Source organism: Triticum urartu, chromosome 2A (assembly GCF_056163025.1).
Source record: "Triticum urartu cultivar PI428250 chromosome 2A, HENAU_Tu73, whole genome shotgun sequence".
NCBI classification, from domain to species: Eukaryota; Viridiplantae; Streptophyta; class Magnoliopsida; order Poales; family Poaceae; genus Triticum; species Triticum urartu.
The window spans coordinates 748,991,811-748,997,885 of record NC_141874.1 but is presented as its reverse complement, the minus strand read 5'-3'; the positions used below and the strand labels follow the sequence as shown (position 1 = coordinate 748,997,885).

General features: G+C 46.6%; 1 pseudogene across 1 annotated transcript; it reads right to left on the bottom strand.

Annotated features, from left to right (window-relative positions):
* Positions 1-1,181: 1,181 nt before the first annotated feature.
* Positions 1,182-5,647, bottom strand: LOC125540296 (fructan 6-exohydrolase-like; annotated as a pseudogene). The gene is made up of 6 exons (XR_015617706.1): positions 5,393-5,647; positions 5,219-5,227; positions 2,370-3,271; positions 1,891-2,291; positions 1,686-1,782; positions 1,182-1,598 (listed from the first exon to the last, which is right to left on the bottom strand). The product of XR_015617706.1 is annotated as a fructan 6-exohydrolase-like (transcript).
* Positions 5,648-6,075: the final 428 nt, after the last annotated feature.

Sequence of the window (6,075 nt, the reverse complement as noted above, 5' to 3'; positions counted from 1 at the left end):
AAAAAAGCAGCCGATCAAAGGGGCGCCTCCCACCTGCCACTGCCCAACTTCTTCTTAAGGGGCGTCACTAGGTAGCACCCCAACCTCTAGTACAACACAAATGATTGCTACAAACTAAGTGTGTGGACGGACAAACCACCACACACAAATTCGTCATTGGTAACATGTGAGATGGATGAAGTAACCCCACACAGTCCTGACATCTCGTGTATGATGGATGAACCCATTCCACACGATTGTCCTTCGACAATCGTGTGTGCTATGCGGCCGGGCCACAAACGTTTCCACTCATCAAATATTGTGCAATGGAGGACCCCATCCCATAGGATGTTTACAAGACAATCGGGTGTAATACCTTGTCCGAAGCAAACCTTTTCATCCAGTTAATCGCGTGGGATATATGACAGATCTAACATGTTCTGCTCTTGTTGATCGTTTGTTATTGCTCGGCCCATCAAACGTGTTTGCTTCAGGAGGATCACGTGCCATATGCCTCTCCCACACAATTAGATCGTGCCGTGTGCGATGCAGCCCCTATCGCATACCATCGGAAGGCGGCAATTCGGAACTTTGTTTGCTATAGAAGATTTTGACCTTGTACGATAGACGGTTCTTTGCTGATAAATTCCAGTCGACAAGTTCAAGACGGGAATCTAAAGAAAATACAAGGAAGAAAGTCGAGTCTAATCAGGTGTCCAGGATGTGAGCTACTCCTGATCTCTGCTTCTCACCTTATCGAGCAAGCAAGCACACTACTCGATCAGGCAAGGAAAACAATCATGCAGAAGAAGAGAAACAAACCGTACGTACCATGCTGAACTACTCAATAAAGTATTTATTAGTTTTTGCATTCCTCCTCTAGCTATGGTTGCTAGTACAGGAGGCGGCTCTTGCTAAAGACAACCCCTTGATTCCCCACAACAACAAAAACAGTCCATGATTTTTAGAAGCCAACTGTCCAGAACATTTACTCTAATTGGGTATCACCCACTTTTATTTACATTACCTCCTTTATTTCATCTCACTATCATTTCAATTAGCCTAATATTTATTACATCAAACACCCTATCACAATTTTTTTATTTATATTAAAGTTAGATAAACACAAATTCGTTGTTGTTTCTGGTCCTAGTAAAGTAGATGTTTAAAGTGCATGAAAGGTTATAAGTGACATATATAACTTGAGAGAATGGAAGCTCCCCACGTGGTTGACACTCATTATTTTCACATCCAAAATGCTACAATAACGCCTTACTATATAGTGAGAAATGCCATGGGTCTTACAGCCTCGCATAACGAGGTGGTGGTCTAGTCGGTCATCATTCGAGCCTCACTTCTACATAATAAACTGTCGTGTAGTTTCTCTTCGGACCAAGTCGGTTTTAACTTAACACTTAAGGAATTCTCCCGCCATGCACAACGTTTACCGCAGCCGTTGCCAGCCTCCATGCCTCGAGCCTAGACACTTTCACGATGCCGGTCCCGTTATTGAACACAAACACCTCGCTGTTGTTGTTTTCCGCATGCTCAGGGTACACTCGTGCCGTGATGCATGTCCGCCCCCCTCCTCCAAAGCTCTCCACCACGGATTGATCAATCTGTTTGTTGAGAGAAGGGAACGACATCACAAGATTTTCACTAAATGCATCTCACGAATCAAAGGACGGACGAAGAATTTTGATTACCAATGTTCTAAGAGATATGGTCCTCCCATGTTGCTCGATGTCTATGTCCACAAACGCTCCATATGGCGGCTTATACACTTCATCCCTCACATTTGATCTACTTATTTTGTTGCAACACGAGTTACAGAAATCGAAACAACAAAAATATTAGCTTACAACAGTGGAAAATTCCATCTACATTAAGGGAGTTGTGTTTTGATCGTACCTTGTGAGGTCGGTGCACATGAGAATTTTGTAGTTATGGTTGTGTCTAAACACTCTGAAGAAAATAGCTGTGTGCTCCCGCAAGTCATCGGAGGCCATGACGAGCAGCCCGAATGGGCCAACCCCACCCGGCATAGATGCACGCTTCTCCTCGCATAGCTTCTGCGGGTCCAGCAACCAGTTTGGCTCGAAGGTCTCGGCCTCTTCCAGGGATGGGATCTCGAAGATGGCCTCTACGTCAACCTGCGCACCCGCGCCAACAATCTTGTTTACGCCACCGGCATTCACCTGTGCTTCGAGCCAGTAGATGACTTGTTTACTCCTTAACGTCTCGATCTCCTCGATCGGCCACTGTCGTAGCTGTTTACCGTCTTTGTCCAGCTAGACCTTCATCGGAAACCTCTGCATGCACACGTCATAGAAAATATCATAATATGGATGATCAGTTAGTTGATCGGAAATTGACGGGAGGATGCCAACCTGAACGCCCGACCAGCCCTTGGCGATGTCGTCGTCCTTGCTATCCGACTCATTGGCCCATGCCCACAGCACACGCCGGTTCTTGCGTGCGTCAAAGAAGGTCTTTGACGCATACATGTGGCCGTAGTCGAGGCGGCGCCATGTTCGGCAATCGTCGACGCTGCGCTCGCCGTCCATCTCCGGCACAAAGGTGTCCACCACATCGTCATACCTCCCAACTGCGTAGTAGTCTTGGGTCGTCTCCATCACGCTCAGCTTCAGCACGTGCCTCAGAACACCACTCGCCATTCCGGACGTGTAGCCGAGGCGTCCCTCCTCCACGCCAGGCTCCGCCACCGGGAATAGGTCCGGGCACTCGACCATGTCAGCAGTGTGTGACATGTACAATGGCAAGGCGTTCCGCTTCCAGCGTCGGAAGTCCTTACTCCGGTAGATGAGCGTTGAGGCAATGCCACTAGGGCCGCCGACCTTGGCCGCAACGGCGATACGCCACATGCCGTCGCCGCCCACCCATGCCGTGGTTGGGTCACGAAATTTGTCTCCAGGGACGTCGATCGGGAGCCGTATGACCGGGTTATAGGCGGGCTTGACCCACTCGCGGAGGAACGGGTCGGCAGGGTTCTTGGGGAAGGCAATGTTCTGCACCTGCACCTCCTTGCCCGCGTCGATGCGGCCGGTGTACATCAAGGCCGGGATGCTGCCCGGGAGGATTGTGGCAGAGCCGGACCAGCAGCCATTATTGTCAAAGGGGGCGGTGGGGTCGAGTGCTGTATCGAGGGCAGCCCAGTTCACAAGGTCGCGGGATATGGAGTGACCCCATGAGAGGTTGCCAGCGCCCCATGTCGCGCTCAGCGGGTTGTACTGGTAGAAGAGGTGGTACACGCCGTTGTGGTACATTGGCCCTGTACATAACCGTCAGTTAATTACCACTGCGAAGATGTTTTGCTTATGAGAAAAAAAACCGCGGGAAAAAAATTTCGGAGCACCTAGCCAGGCTTCTCTAACTGCAAGAAACCATGTTTAGTCGGTAAAGGAAGGTTAACGTGGGTGTAGCATTATTGCATAAAGACACATGCTGGAATAGTTTGATGGGCGTTTCCTGTTTAAAAATGAACAGTGCATGATTGAAGAATAGAAGGTGGATGGTGTTTGTGGTCAATGTATAGTTTGATGGACAGTGCGACGGTGTGGTGTGGCGCCGCTTGAATACGTACGTGAAAGAACGAGAGCGTGCCGCCATGCAACGTCCGCGTGAGCACGCATATTCCAAATAAAGCAACGTGAACTAATTAAAATCAAGCACTAGGTATATGTGAAATAAAGCTACATTTATCTCCAACAGTATAAGTTGCTACCACTACTGTTAACATCAGTGGTGTCGTGTGGTGCTGGATTCTTTGCATATGCACGAATCTCTCTAGCAACTGACCGAGCGACGACAACTCAAGGTATCTAGTGATCGGATACGCATCACTGATGTTAACGTGCAACTCACGCATGGTCCAGGGAGAGAGACGTGCTTGTCTTGTGTGGGTAGTATGTTGACAAAAAAAATGGATGTTACTAAACTACTGAAATATATGTACATAACTAAATTATTACATGAAAAATTCTTGTCATATATGGCTGTTGTGAATACAACAGTTAGAGATTATGATTGTTCCCCACAAAAAATTAATTCTTAGAAAGTATAATTGTTAGACATGTTTGTTAGTTATACAAACTTACTATAATAGAATAGTGATTGCTGGAAATTGGAGCACATGGTTAATAGTCATTTGTCATTTGCGATGAGACACGTATATCCAGGATAGACCAAACTGATTTGTAGAAAACCGATTAATACTCATTTGTCCTAGAACTCATTAATCCGGTTTTAGGGAAAACCATGCTGTAACAGACAAGTGATATCTAATAACAGAAATTGGAGAGGAAGCTCTGTTTATCAAAAGAAAAAATTGAGAAGAAGGAAAAACCATTCTTTTCTAATCCTGAGATTCTCGAGCTAACCAAATGTAGTTTTAGGTGGTTGGACTCTTACATGTGGTTAGGGGACATTGGCAGAAACAATAGGTCATCGGGGTAAATGGGTGGATAAAATCTCTGTGTCCAAAGTGATCACTGATATTTACATGCAATTCACGCATTGCTGTGGGAGAGATGTGTGACTGAGTAAGTGAATATGTATAGGCATGCGTGTCTTGCGTTGTGTTATGTGCGTGCTGTGTGTGTAGTGATTTGAGTCAACATTAATGGCAATACATTGTCAAATTCAAAAATCAAATTTATTAAATCATTTGAAAATTTATATGTTATATTATTAACGTATTACATTGAATCTTTGTCATATGGTTGTTTTGAATATAACCGTTAGAAAATATAATTATTAGACATGTTTTGGGGAGGTTGGAAAGATAATAAAAATGGAGAAGGGATCTTTTAGCGAGGCTCTGCAAATGAGGATTATTTTATTTTATTTTTTGCGAAATGCAAATGAAGATTTAGGGTGTCAAAATTTGTTTCTTCAGTTGGACTCGCTCTTACATAGCAACACAAAGTGACGTCCAATACAGGCACACACGCAGGGGCAGGACAGGAACACATGACACAAAAGCAGCCCTATCGCAATCATGGGCATGGGCTGATTTAGGATGATCTAAAGAAAATACGGGTCCAAGACGGGAATCTAAAGAAAAAATTAATGGAGGAAAGTCGAGTCTAATCATACGCGTCCAGTATGTGATGTCTCCTTCGCACGTACTCTAGCTAACAAGCAAGCAAGCAGGCACACTGCTTGATCGAGCAAGTAAGCAAGCAAAGCAATTATACAGAAGACGTCGTGTACGTACCATTCGGATCTGCACGTATCCGGAAGTCACCATGCATGCATGAATGATCCATCCATCATCCCAAAAGCAGCAAATTAGTCGGACATGTGTACACATGCAACAAGGATCAGATTAGCTAATGGCTTAATTCATTCGTTCGTGAAAAGAGAGCAGCTAGATGGAGTTGCTACGTACCGTTCTGCCAGTTCTTGGCGGGCAGGAAGTGGTAGGCGGGCCTGATGCCCACGCCATGGCGGACTACGGAGCTCTCCGTTTCGGAGAGCCGGGGGAGTGCGGAGGACGGCGAGAGGAGAAGGGAGAGGTGGAAGGCGAGGATGCACGCCGCGAGAGGGAATCCGGCGGCCATGGCCACCCACAATGGGAGCGGCTCTGCCTCTGCTTCTGCTCTGCTACTGCCTCTACCTCTCGGAGTCTGGTGGTTGCTCTGCCTCTGCTCTTCCCCTCCGAGTCACGGAATTTATAGTAAGCCAGCCAAGGTCTGGACGTGGACGTCGACGTTCGCCCGCAGCAGCGGTGCTAAATATGAGCCGTCCATCAGGCTGTTGATCAGAAGGTCTGGAACTAATCAAAACTAGGGGACCCGAGCAGCAGTAGATTAATTTAATTTAGCCCAGGAACAAAGTTTGGCTGAGGTGGCACGAGTATTGACACATTCTGGGGAAGAAATTTTTTTATGAAAGGCAGGTGCGGTAGTCCTGAATCCGATCGTACGTCTCTCCCGTCGCATGCAGTGCGCAGCGGAGTTTAGTCCATGCTCATTTCCTTTTATCATAACTGCATGGCTGACCCTGACATCATCATCCTCAGCCGTGCACAGGCACAAGAAACTTCTAAGAATTCTAAAAGAGAGCAGCAAC